Source organism: Cynocephalus volans, chromosome 10 (genome assembly GCF_027409185.1).
Source record: "Cynocephalus volans isolate mCynVol1 chromosome 10, mCynVol1.pri, whole genome shotgun sequence".
Classification (NCBI taxonomy): Eukaryota; Metazoa; Chordata; class Mammalia; order Dermoptera; family Cynocephalidae; genus Cynocephalus; species Cynocephalus volans.
Genome location: NC_084469.1, coordinates 89,502,492 through 89,516,844, shown reverse-complemented (window position 1 = coordinate 89,516,844; position 14,353 = coordinate 89,502,492). Strand labels below are relative to the sequence as shown.

The following is a 14,353-nucleotide window of genomic DNA, read 5'->3' as shown; positions in this document are numbered from 1 at the left end:
TGAAAAGAATTCATACCATACAAAATGGTACGCAAGGGGCTGGCCCGTGGCTCACTTGGGAGAGTGCAGTGCTGATAACACCAAGGCCACGGGTTCGGATCCTATATAGGGATGGCCAGTTCGCTCACTGGGTGAGCATGGTGCTGACAACACCAAGTCAAGGGTTAAGATCCCCTTACCCGTCATCTTAAAAAAAAAAAAAAAAATGGTACACAAGAAAAAGCTATTTTTCTAACAGCCTAGTTTTCTGGGCTTCATCACAAAGGCAACCACTGTTTCTTTTCTATCATTCCAGAAATTTTCTCTGCACTTATAAACCTATTTCATGTGTACCTACATATTTCTTTGGTTTTACACAAATGGGCAAGTATACATTTTTCTGCACCTTGCTTTTTTCATTCAATATTTCTATGAGCTTGATCCATATCTGTACCTATGCTGTTTTTATTAAATTCTAAGATGTACATAATTTTACATTTTAACCCAAGATGGTTTCATGAAGTCAGAGGATCTTGGTGGGCTTGTACTGCAACAAGAAACAGGATCACAAAAAGCTTTTAAACATACGAAAGACACCGAGGGTTAGCCTTGTAGCAGTGTGCAGGCTGAATCAAGAGGCAGAGAGACCTACAAGATGACATGCGATATGTCACTACTCTTACAAAAATAAGTACCTACATCATAGAGTTGTTGTGAAGACTAAACAAAGCAATATACACAAAGCACTTAGCACCAAACCTGGTTAGCATAGTGAGTTTAAGGGCTTAGCACAGTACCTAAAGTGTTGTTAGTGCCCAATAAGTTAGATATTGCCATTAATTATTTCTTCAAGAGTGGGCCCCACTTTCCTCTCCAATCTCATTTCTCTCTACTCCCTGTTCATACCTGTCCACCCTTTACCATGAATATCCTGCAGCTCACATACCTCATGCTTGCTCACCTCTACACCTGTGTACATGTCATGCCGCTCCCTAAGAGTCCTTTCCCCTTACTGTGGTGTTGAACTCACTAACTTTTTCCCACAGTACTCAGATCGAGAACAGCCTTCTCTAGGAAGTCTTCCCTGACAACTGCAGGCTGGATTCCCTGGATGAGCAGTTTGGGAAAAGCCTGTCATCACTTCCTCCATGTGGTTATCAGCTTTGTCAGTGCACCCAGAAGTAAGCAGTTTCAGGGAGAACGATTTAGGATATCTAAGCTTAAAGATGACTTATGTATTAACAGGAAGCCCAGATACTGTTTATAAATACCAATAAGAGCTAACACCTGTTGAGCACTTACCTGCTGCCAGGCAGCATGCTCAAAGGCCTCATAGCAACACTAAGAGAAAGGTGCTACTATTACCCCCATTCTAAAGATGGTAAAACTGAGAGATTAGCCAGCATTCCAAGACCAGGAACTGACCCAAGCAGTCTAGATGCAGAGCTCTCACGCACTCACATTCTTTCCTTGACAAAAATCTCCATGTGAAGCCATCTTCTAAAGCAAAGCAAAGGAAAGACCCTCCCAACTAGAGACATCAACAGGGACACACCCATCCGTTTGGTAGTGCAGAGCCACTATGGAGAACTGCACACAATTCATCTGGTCAGGGCCCCCAGAACTACAGACACACCAACTACTTCCTCTCTAGGACCTGCCACCCCAACTTCCTAGACATCATCCCAATCCTCTGCTAGAAACACAAGTCTTGGGCCGAGCCCGTGGCGCACTTGGTAGAGTGCTGCGCTGGCAGCGCGGCGACGCTCCCGCCGCGGGTTCGGATCCTATGTAGGACTGACCGGTGCACTCACTGGCTGAGTGCCGGTCACGAAAAAAAAAAAAAAAAAAGAAAGAAAGAAACACAAGTCTTTCTTCTGAGGACACAAAATTAACTTTAAGCTTTCGTGCTAGAAACACATTCCAATCATGCCTTCCTGGGTTTATAGCTGGGTCGGTTTGGCTGAATTTAAAGTTTTCCCTGGGGCCGGCCTGTGGCTCACTCAAGAGAGTGTGGTGCTGATAACACCAAGGCCACAGGTTCGGATCCCATATAGGGATGGCCGGTTAGCTCACTGGGTGAGCATGGTGCTGACAACACCAAGTCAACTAAGATCCCCTTACCGGTCATCTTTAAAAAAATAAATAAATAAATAAAGTTTTCCTTGAAATTCTTCAAACTACATTTTAAAAATGTATTTTGGCTTATATCTTTTCTATAGATAGCTGGTTTGTGTAACATTTATTCTGATTTCATTCTCAGATGACCATTGATTCATTCAACAAATAATCACTTCCAGAACACTGTGTTCTAGGCCCTGAAGATAAAAGCAGTGAACAAGACAGGCAAGATCTCTGAAACCTGGCAAAGCTTCATTGGTGTCTCCCCTTCTAAGTACTTATAATACTTTATGGCAATTGCTTATTTGGCTTTCTTTCCCAGGCTGTGCCATTCAGCTCTGTATTCTGATCTTCCAGTAAAGTAACTGTTTCCGTACTGTAAGTACTCCACAAATGTGAGCTAACTAAATTCATGACTAAATTTACTGGGTCTCCTCTTTCTCATCCAGAGTGGGACCAAATTATGTCTGAATCCCTTAGAAAAAAGGAACAAAGTCTAAATCAAGGTGTAGGGATAGAAAGCAAATGGCAAATACAATCTGAATGAAGAAGGACGATGAGATGTGATATATCAGCTGGTAAGGACCTTAAACTCATAAAGTACAGGCCACTTTGGAAAATGATGAAGGGCTCCATCATCTGGAAACCTGGAAAAAGTATGTCCAGGGGTGAGTTGGAGGGAGATAAAAAACTAACTTACAGAAAAGTCTGAATTGAGGGTCACTAAGTGGAATCAGAGGTGAAGGAGTGAGGTGGTTCTCTACGCAAAAGTCCCATACTAGATGAGTGGGAAGGAGCATGTATGGGGGGGAGGGGTAAGAGGCATAAAGCTAGGCCTCAGAAAATGCCTACAGGCCGATGTTGGAAGAAGAGAAGCAGCAAAGACAAGTGAACAAGCACAGTCACAAAGTTAAGAAAGTGAACGTAATGACTCCAAGTCAAGAAGGCCAACCAAGAGAAGATTCACCACAGCAAGGAAGAGTAGCTCACCATGCCAAGTATTTACAATCAAAATCAAGGGAAATAAGTAAGCAATGGCCACTGAATCTATCAGTTAGCGGGCCCTCAAGAGTAGTTTCAGTGGAAATAAAAGACATTTGAAGCACAACCCCTAACATATTCAGGCTCTCATGAACTTACACTAAGAGAAAATAGCAACCTGCTTCTGTATAACTCCAAAACAAATCAATTTCTTATTCAAACCTACATTCTTTGTCCACCTAGGAAGGTCATCATTTTCCACTAAAGACAAAGTCACAAGGGGAAAAAGAAGAGTGGACACCCAACTCATGTGATGCCCTAGCCTGCTAGCTCTCAGCTAGTTATTTTCCTATAGTCTTTTTTTTTTTTTTTTTTTTTAAAAAAGATGACCGGCAAGGGGATCTTAACCCTTGACTTGGTGTTGTGAGCACCACGCTCACCCAGTGAGCGAACCGGCCATCCCTATATGGGATCCGAACCCGGGGCCTTGGTGTTCTCAGCACCACACTCTCCCGAGTGAGCCACGGGCCGGCCCTTTCCTATAGTCTTAGAAGACCCGCTTGACCTATAACTCCTGGAGGCTTCAGGTTTTCAACGAATAAACATTTAGTAAGATTTTCACAGAATCATGTGCAACTTGTTTAAAAAAAAAAATGTTTAAAACATTCTGTCTTCCAAAAATCCAGAGATAATTTTAGATTGAAAAATCTAGGCTTGCCAAGGGAATCTGAGAACTTTTCTATCTTGGTCTCCAATGCTAACCTACGTATTCATGTGCAAAAATAGAGGAAGATTAGAATCTCAAATGCCAGACTGAAAAGTTGCCACAACAAGCCTGAACTCTTCATATGGAGTTTGTTATCTTGTCAGCAAGAAAGCAAAGCAAACAGCATAAACGAAACTTTTTGCTTTAAAAGAAAAAAAAAAAAAAACCTCAAACATGAAATATTCCCAGAACTTGTAAAGGAAATGTGATTATTAAAAAAAAAAAAAAAAAAAAAGCCCACACAAATCTGGGCTGGCCAGTTCGTCAATTGCTTAGAGCCTGGTGCAGATAACACCAAGATCAAGGGTTCCCTTACCAGCCAGCTGTGGATAGATGGATAGATAGATGGAGAGATAAATAAATAAATAAAATTTAAGTCATGAAGTGAAAAAAATTTAAAAAAAAAAAACAAGATATTGTGAAAAACTGTGATATTTGCAAGAAACTTGAAAACTTCTGAGCATACATAAAATCTAAATACCAAATCTGTAAGTAGCCCCTTACAAACACATACTTAGAACTTTAGATCTAAAATATGATAAAACGATAAAAGTTATAGCTTATTCCATAAAACTGGGACAACTGACTAACCATTTGGAAAATATTTTATACCCTAAACAAAAATAAGTTTTAAGTAGATTAAATAACTAAGAATAGGTGCTGACCGGTTGGCTCAGTTGGTTAGAGTATGGTGGTATAACACCACGGTCAAGGGTTCGGATCCTCATACTGGCTACTACCAAAACAAATCAGTAAATACATAAATAAATAAGAGTAAAAAAATAAAACCACGGAATGATGAGAAGCAATCATGGTGGAGTTTTTTATAACATCGGAATGGAGAAGAATTTTCCAAATATGTAAACAAAGGAAAAAAATACTATGAATTTTAAAAAATGAATGTTACCTTTGACCCCATTTGTAAATTCGTCCTTAGACAATAATCAAACAAATCCTTTTGGCAGAATTGTCTTGTGACAAATTGGAAACAACTTAAATGTTCATCAGTAGGGCTTGGTTAAATTATGGTGTATGGTATATGATGATATACGACGAAGTTCATAAAAGTGATAATACATATCTGCATTTATTGATATCACCAAAATGTCAGCAGTTGTTGTCACTGAGTGCCAGATTGGGAAATGATTGTCATTTTCTCCCTTAGAATTTTGTTGTTGTCTTGAGTGGTTTACAAGGAAAGGAGAATAAATTGCTTTTATAATGGGGGTGAGGGGCGGGAACAAGATATTTCCAAACTGGGGGGCCCCCTACGCTGAGTCTTTATCTGGCAAATTTTTTAAGAAGTATAAACAAAATTCTTATCATGCCAACCAAGCATGCTTCTTTCCTCGCACCGCGCAGAGCAGGAAGACACACCCCTGACCCTGCACTCGCCTCACGGGCGTGGGTCCTTCATCCTCAGTCCCTACCCTCCCCGGGTCCCTGTGGACCCTCCCCCGGCCGTGCTGCGCCAACGCACTCAGCAGGGCAGGAAAATCGTGTTCCTCGGCAGCCCGGCACGGAGGAGAAGGTGTGCGCAGACGGCCAGGCAGCCGCGGGGAGGCGTGAGGGCAGCGTGCCCCGCCAGTCCTGGCAGACCCTGGCCGCCAGCCGCCCACAGGCCGCCGTCCCTCAGAGGACGGCTCCGCGGGCTTCCGGGAGCGGATCCCGGCGCCAGCCAGACCTCCCTGGCCCTGGCGGCCCGAAGCAGCGTCCCCTCCCCCACCTGACGGATGCCGACCCGCCCCTCCGTCCCGCGTCTGCGGGGTCCTCCCCGCGGCCCCGGTCCCGGCACGCGCCAGGAGGGCCCTCCGGGCTTCCGTCCGCCCAGCCAGCGCCCGCAGAGCCCGGCGTCCTCCACAGCGGGCCGGCAAGGGGCGGGAGCTCATGGCCCCGCACTCTGTGGCCCGGAACGGAGCGGCACCCCGCACACTCGCCCCGCCGCCAGACTCGGCATGGTCCACTGCCCACCCACCACCGCCCAACCCCGCCCGCCTGCGCCCGCTCGCGCCCGCTCCTCACCTGCGACGCGATCCGGCCCCCAGCGTACCGCCCGGACGGGCTGTGTACACCGGAAGTGACGTCCCGGGGCTGGCCCCGCCCCCGCCCCCGCCCCAGGCGGACGCCGGGAGGCTGCGGATCCAGCAGCTGGCTCGGACCTTCTCCTCGTGGGAACGGGGCGGGGGCGCCCCTGAGCCTCTTACCCTGGTGACTGAGGACCTCCATGTGGGACGGCTAGGGCGGGGGTTGAGGACTGGCGGCCAGAGCCCATAGAGCCACCCTGATCCTCCACTATGGCTTGGCCTCGGGGCAGAGGGGTCTGCAGCGTTCTTATAGATTATTGAAATTGATTACTGAAATATTGAGCGCTTACTAGATGTCAGGCCCTGACAGGCACTATAGGAATTGGATATTCTCATAGGTTTATTCTCTGGTGGAAACACAATACAATTGTCACAAATCCGTGTGATAGACAATATAGTTCCAATTAGGACAAGTGGTAGGAGGGGAAAGTGGAAGAGGGAGAGAGTACCCTGACCTAGTGGAGGAGGGTGATCAGGGAATTCTTCCCCCAGCAAAAGAGCAGGAGCTGAGATCCCAAAGGGCATAAGGAAAAAAACACAAAAACTGGAGAAGGGAGGAAAGGACATTACAGCAGAAGAAACAGCGGGCGTTTTCAACCGCTTTGCCTTTAACAAACCAGGACGGTGAGAAGTTAGGTCTTACCTGAGAGCATTGCAGAACGAATGGGTTTTAAGCAAGGAGTGATTTGAACATACTTGTGGGTTTAAAGGGATTACTCTGGCTGCAGTGGGGAGAACGACTGAGGAGGGAAGGCAAGAGTAGATGTAGATTTGTACACCCACATTCAAAACAGCATTATTCATAATGGTCAAAAGGTAGAAGCAACCCAATGTCCATCCACAGATGAATGGATACACAAAATGTGGTATTTGCATACAATTACACATACAATGGAATATTATTCAGCCTTAAAAAGGAAATTTTGACACATGCTACAAACGGATGAACCTTGAAGACATCAGGCTAAGTGAAATAAGTCAATCACAAAAGGATAAATATTCTATGACTCCACTTACATCAGGTACCTAGAATGGTCAAAAACAGAGACAGAAAGTAGAATGGTAGTTGCCAGGACTGGATGGAGAGGAGAATGGGGAAACAGTGTTTACTGGGTACAGTTTCATTTGGGGAAGATGAAAAAGTTCTGGAAATGTATGGTGGTTATGGTTACACGACATTGTGAATGTACTTAATGCCTCAGAACTGTATACTTAAAAATGTTTAAAATGGTAAATTTTATATTTATATATTTTACCACCACCACCAAAAAAAAAAAAAAAGTAGATGCAGAGATCAGTTGGGAGGCTACTTTGATTGTCCAAGAAAAAGGTGATTCCAATTTAGACCAGCACCTCCAAATTTTTTATTCATGAACACCTGTCAGAAAAGAAGTTTGTTCAATTCCTGTACCGGCCAGCCACCAAAAAAAAAAGGAAAAGTTTGAAGTTTATAAATTTTAAGTTATATTTTCCTTATAAATAATATATATGCACTACACTACTAATATGCTACTTACATTACTAAACATATACAGAAAGGCTTTTTAAAGATAAAAAGTTCAGTATATATAAAACTTCTAACATTTTCTTCTGGTATTCCAACATATTGCCTTCTCATGCTACAAGGTATGCAAACCTCACTTTGAAAGCCATTCACAGACTACAGTAGTGGCAATGGGAATTGAGAAAATCAGACAAATTTGAGGAAGATTTTGGAATAAAACTGATGCAAATCAGTGGGGAAATGGATGTGGAAGGTCAGGAAGAGGAGGGAATCCTCAGTGTCTCCTGGGTCTGTGGGATGAGCCATTGTAGTGGTGACACTGACAGTGGCGGAAAGTCCCCGAAGAGGACCATATCTGGGAGGGTGGAGGATAGGCAGGAGGCTGTGAGTTCCATTGTGAACATGACATCGAGGAGGAAGTACCAAGAAGGGAGTTGGGGATGGGTATCTGGAGCTTAGAAGAGAGGTGTGTGCTGGAAATATCACTGTAGAATGAGGGGAGGCTTTTTCTGGTGGTTGATTTTTTAACGTGGAAGAGAGACTTAAACATGTTTCAATGTCAGAGGAGGATCCGGTTAAAAGTGGCTGGGGATACAAGAAAGAGATGATCTGGTTCATTTTATGAGTTTCTGAAAAGGCTGGACGGAATCCGCCATGCTTGGTGGATGGGTTTAACTCAGACTGCAGCAAAAGGTGAGGGGAACTTGGAGACAAGTGTGAGGAGCACATGAAAATGTCTGAAAACAGAAAAGTGAGTGGACAGCAGAAATGTGGCAGAATTTCCCAGTAGTACTGAGGACCCATTGCAGATTGATAACCATTACTTCAGAGTAGAACCTCCTTCCTACTAAGTGACTTGCCCCAGCAGCTTTCAGGTAAAAGCGAAGGTGAAGCAAGGACTCATCTGGGGGTTGAGTAACAGAGAGAGGGGCAGGAGTGTTACTGACATGATGGGCTGTGGAACCCAAGCTACAAGAGGAGGGATGTGAGGTGGAAGAGGACAGCTGGCTTGGAGGAGGTGTCTCTGGATGCTGGTGTCATTTTGCCTTTGTAGCCTGAAAAAGAGGCCAGGAATGACAGTAGTAGGCCTTTGAGCAGGCCAATGTGGCCCCTGCAGTCTCAGAACAAGCCCATCTCTTATCCATAGGCCCTCCTAGCTTTTGCTACAGGCCCCAGGGGCCACTGGACCTTGCCACAAAATCTTCCAGTGACCACTCCTGGAGGCACCTGTTAAACACTGGATGTGAATTTAAAGAGGCCCTTTCGCTATGTGGTAGGCTCTGACCCACCTACCCAAACACAGTTGCTCACTTCACTATAAATCTCCTGGTCCCAGAGTAATGTGCTGGCAACTACTTATGCCTGTACCATTTGGGGTCCTTCTATAGACTTCAATCCAGGGTGAGGAGGTCCTGGAGACCCGCTCAACCATACATGTAGTTTTGAGTTCGGTGTGGACATTGCCAACCTTGGGGCCCCTTTGGTGGCCTCTGTGGCACTCTGAGTACCAGATTGTCTTGGTCCTCTCAAGCTTACCTGAGAACATTTTGTATTATGGACATATCAAATCTGGTTTGTAAGTTTATCTGCAGATATTATATCTATGTCCCATAGGTTCAAATTTTTTGTTTTCATTAATCAAACACACGTACTTATAGAGGGAGGAAAAAACACCAATGTACCCACCATGTAGTTTTGAGACATTTGTTACTTCACGTCACCTCTTTATTCCAAACTCCCTTGCACCAAAGTGCTGAGAAAAAAAAGGATGGAGCCCACAGGTCTAGAGAAGGGGGCCAGGCCCTCCTGGAGCCTTCATGTCTTCAGGGACAGAAGCTGCAGTCCTCCAACTCTGCAGAGAGGTCTGGTAACTGGAGCCTCAATATGCACACAGGGATGGAATGGTGCCTCAGAGACCACGAGACCAACACCCTCAATTTGCCATTTAGGAGACCAAGAAGGTCAAGGCCAGAGAACAGAGTCTCATCCTGAATCCACCTGGTCCCCTATGTATCTGTTTAGAGACAGAGTTAGAGAATGATCCCATGGAAGGGATGAGAGCTTCCAAGGTCGTTGCCTGTGAGAATTTAACAGAAAAAGGCTCTAGAGCTCCTTAGTGACTGAAGAGCCAGAATAGCATTAGTGAGATGTGCCACAGAGACGCACCTTGACCTCAGCAGGAGATGGCTCCCCCTGCTGAGAAAAAAATCAGATTTTCTATGGCTGGCTTGTATGAAGGCTTCACACTCCAAATGTCAGAAAGGCTGCAGAATCAGAACATCCCACTTAGAGAGGCTCCCGAGGGATTACAGAACTGATTTCCTTAAGCAGCCGAAGTTATTGTTGGCTTGGACACTCTTCATAGCAGTAAAAGGGCTTCTAGGCTGGGCTTTTACATGTTAGTTTTAGTGGGAACGTCTGAAAGAAGAGCCTTTGGGGAAGGAGTTTTCACAGCCAAGTGTTCTTGGGGCTGTGGGGAAGGGGATGGGGCTGAGTCTGGAGAGAATAACTTTTCTACTTTACCTTATTGGTCTCCCTTGGACAGCATGTGAAAGCTGTGAGATGGGCTGTGAGCCCCAGGAAGGGAAGCTGCATTCCAGAGTCCACAGGATTTGGGAGTGGGTCTGGAGAGGGCTGGCCAGACATCCTGGGTACAGAGCAACTGGCTGCATCTGCGGGGTATGGAGAAATGCTGGGGGGAGGCCAGGTCAGTAGCTCAGGCGGCGTGGCCCAGACAGGAATGAGGGTGAGAGCAGTGTAGGTTTCAAGTGGAAGGGGAAACCTCTCCCTCAGTCTGCAGATTGTTTCCCTGAGGAAGTAGCCCTTTTCCTGTTCTTTTCCCTGTAGCAACTATCTGAGCATCCTGTTGTTCTCTTTCTACCCCACCCCCTACTGGCTGGAAACTGCTGTGCTGTGGCCAAGAGGCTCTTGCCAGGCAGAATCATCTGCTTTTGTCTCACCCCCCACCTCTAAGATCACAGGTTGCCTTTCATTGTCCTGAAGGGCTTGGTTGTCCAGGAGTCTGGGAGATTGCTGATGGGTGGGCTGGACCCCTAGAGTTCAGGACCCTTCTCCTGCAGCCAGGCCTGATGCCACTTTGATTTCTCTTTTTCTGCAGGGTCCTGAGTAACAAACAAGCTGGAAGTGGAGTAGGGATAGGAAAACCTAAGATATAGGCAGGAGGAGCTGCTGTGGGGGCTCCTCAAATGTTCTCCAGGGCTTGGTGAAGCAGAGGTATCTGGATGTATGTGTGTAGGGGCAAAGTGAGCTGCTGGAGAGAGTAGGGACTACCTGGACATTATGCCTACCACAGTTATCAGCTGTGAACATCTGCACAGTGGGAAGGGAGATTTTCCAGGCCCCAAGATGGCCAGGGGTCCAAGGGCTTATAACCAAGAAAGGAAGGAAAGGTGTGTTGGTGAAGAAACCCAGGCCAAGTTATGGTATTGGTGGAGCCATAGGGCTTGTGGCCTTGGGGTTGTCCAGCTGTTCTGAAAGCCAGAGGTAGCTCCTGTCCATTCCAAAGATAACAGAGCCAAGGTCCTGTCCTCCTCAGGTTCCAGTGCGTGGACCTGGCCGCACACACAACCCTAGCTTAGAAGGCCTGCATTGTGGCTTTGGTCTTGTAAGATGTTTCTCCCAAGAATCTTTAGAGGATAGTTTGTAGAGTTGATTCTGTGGCCTTGTAAAGAGTTTAGGGCTGAACATTTTTTTGGAGTTCTGAACAATTAAACTTATGAGCATCTCCTCAGATTCATAAACCCGCCAGAGGGCCAAGGCTGAGGGGCATGAGAGATCTTCTTGGGTCCACCTGGTTGAAGAAACTAGAACTCTGTTCTCTTTCTTGAGTGTGGATGGACATTCCTTTTGGTTATCAAAATGTAATAACCCCAACTCCTTGTCACTGAAACAAGAGGGGATTTATTAGTCCTAACAAAAAGGACACTGTGGCCATCAGAATGGCTGTTCTTGGCAGCAGTCCTGATGCCCGGGAGAAACTCACAGACTGCCACCCTGCAGCTTATCTGCTCCCCCTGGGCACAGTGGGAAGGAGTATCTAAGGGGGTTGAGTCTTCATTCCTTCCACACATAGTGCCAGAGTCCTCCAAACCAACTCTGAAATTGCTATATGGCTCCAATCAGAGATCTTTACCTGTGGTAGCTCCTAATGCAGGCCATTCTGCACATCTCAATTGAATCTTCAACTGCTAGCAAGAAGGGATAACAAAGTTGCCACTGGCTGAGTTTCTGGTGGCAATGTGCCTAGCCACTTGTACAATCTGAGGGACTGGTCACAGAGCCTGAACTCCCTCCCAAGGAAGCCTGGGACACCAAGCTCATGTTTGATGTGGGTGCTGGATGGCAGGACCACACACAGCACACTCCCCTTCATCAGACAGTTGGCTGCTTCCTGTGTGGAATGTGGGGAACCGGGTGTCCTAGCCAGGTCAAAGAGCAGTGTGAGTGATGAGTAGAAGAGTTTCTTCTCCCTACTGCTATGGTTTGAATATTTGTCCCGTCCAAAGTTCATATTGAAGCTTAATCTCCACTAAGGTATTTGAAAGACAGGGCCTCTAAGAGGTATTTGGATCAGAGGGCATAGCCCTCATGAATAGATTAATCCACTCATGGATTAATGGGTTATAATGGGAGTAGACCGGTGGATCTATAAGGATAGGAAGAAAGTATATTAGCATGTATAGCCCTCTCACCATGTGATGCCCTACGTTGCCCACCAGGAAGAAGGCCCTCACTAGATGTGCTCCCCGACCTTGGACTTCCCAGCCTCCAAAACTGTAATAAATAAATTTATTTTCTTTATAAATTACCCAGTTTCATGTATTCATTACAAGCAATGGAAAACGGACTAAGACACCCACTCACTCCACAAGGAGAGATCAGCTCAGGGCCCAGACCCCTAGCATTTTCTTGCAGTGTAGCAATGCTGTACCTGACCTTAACCCTAACCTACACAGCTGCTAAATACTCATGCCTTCCATTTAGGGGCAAAGCTGACCAGAACCAAATAACGTTTTTAAGTCAAGTTACTAGAAATATCTAAGGAAAGGCTAAGTTCATAAACTAAGTTTTTTCTCTTAACCTACCATATTTTCACTACCATAAAACATTGCCAGTTAAGTGCAAAACAATGAATCGTGATCACTCTACGACGCAACAAATGAGTCTGTGTAACACCCTTCAGTTCCGAGATAAAAACGAGGATCTGAGAGAGAGCTGAGATGAAACTTAATAGCCACCTCTAACTTGCCTTAGCTCTGAGCTTCCTGCCATCCAACACTTACAAGAACCTCCAAGGAGACTGGGTTATTGAAAAGGAGCTGGGTGGCCTGCAAAATACATGGAGAAACCCTAGAAGTAAAACATCACTCCTCATAAAGCCTATCAGATAAATGAGAAGAAAAGAGATTATATCTTGAAAATTCTCTGTGATCTCACAAAATTAGCAATTTTGTTTCCATATCTGCACAGGCACAGTCCCAGGCAAATCCAAGAGAACCATGAGTCCAGAAAGCTATCACAAGCTTGGCTGCCTCCCAAAATGGACCTCCAGGGCTGGCTGGTTGGCTTAGTTGGTTGAGTGCAGCCTTGTAACACCAAGGTCACGGGTTTGGATCCCCACATTGGCCAGCCCCCCAAAATAAATAAATAAATAAATAATAAAAACAAAATGGACCTCTGGTCATGGAGCTCTTTGAGTTGTTTGAAAGCATGAGACTCCTCCTCCAGGAAGCCTTCTCTGAAATCCCCAACTCTACAGTTTTCCAGCCATACTATTTATTTCACAAAACTAGAATAGTTTTGCTCTTCTGGACTGTGAGCTTGGACATTATTCATCCCATATTCTAATGTTTCTCCAGTATTTGGTGCTGCAGATAGCCAAAAGCAGGCATCCACGAAGTGACTTGCTCATTTATTCAACAAATTTCTGGACACCTACTAAGGGCCAAGGCACTGTGCCAGGTATTGGAGATGGAATGGTGGTCTTTACACTCATGAGGTGAGGAAGAGAGACGTGAACAAACAAAAATGACAAAGATAAATAACATAAACATACACAATTAGGACATATTGCAGTGAAGAAAAAATACAGAGTGCTAGAAGTCTATTGTAAGACCACAGCACATTCTAGAAGGTCCCTGAAAATGTAACATTTAAATTGACGTTGGAAGAATGAGAAGCAATTAGTTGGGAAAGAGACCTCCAGGTGGAAGGAGCTGCCTGTGAAGAAGCTCTGAAGCAAGGAATCTGGCTCATTTTAGGAACTGAGGGGATGCCAGGGGAGTTCCCCAGTAACCAGATCATACAAGGCAGGCTGAGAAGAACTGAACTCTTCTTAAGAGAAACAGGAAGTCCCTGGAGGGTTTGATACAAAAAATGTGCCCGTTTCCATAGCACTTGGGGGTAGAGGAGTTAGCAGGGCATTCAGGGGTCTGTGTGTGGTACCAGAGGGTCAGAGCAATGGAGAGAATCCAAGGTCCTCTTCCATATATTTTTTTTATATGAGTATTGAGCTATAATTTACATAAAGTATACAAATCTTAAGTGCACAGTTGAAATTTTTACTTGTGTATACGTACTGTACCCACTGCCCCAGTCAAGATACAGATATTTTAGCAGGCCCTAACTACTATTTTAATCTCTATTATCATAGATTAGTTTTACCTGTTTTGAGTTTCACATAAATGAAATCATGCATTATATATCCTTTTTGTGTCTGGCTTCTTTCATTCATCATGGTGTCTGTGAGTTTTATTCATGTTGTGTATAGCAATTTTTTTATTTTTTCCAGCTGGCCAGTATGGGTATCCAAACCCTTGGTCTTGGTGCTATCAGCACCAATCCCTAACCACAAGGTGTTTTTTTCCCCATTTATTCCATTGATAAATATACTGCTAT

At 45.1% G+C, this 14,353-nt stretch overlaps 1 protein-coding gene across 1 annotated transcript in view; it reads right to left on the bottom strand.

Moving 5' to 3' along the window:
- GARRE1 (granule associated Rac and RHOG effector 1) overlaps positions 1–5,927 on the bottom strand; it is a 79,099-nt gene extending 73,172 nt beyond the window's left edge. Inside the window, exon 1 of the mRNA XM_063111626.1 lies at positions 5,870–5,927. The gene's annotated coding sequence lies outside the window, so the exon portion shown is untranslated. The remainder of the gene's footprint in view (positions 1–5,869) is intronic.
- Between the last annotated feature and the right edge of the window lie 8,426 nt (positions 5,928–14,353).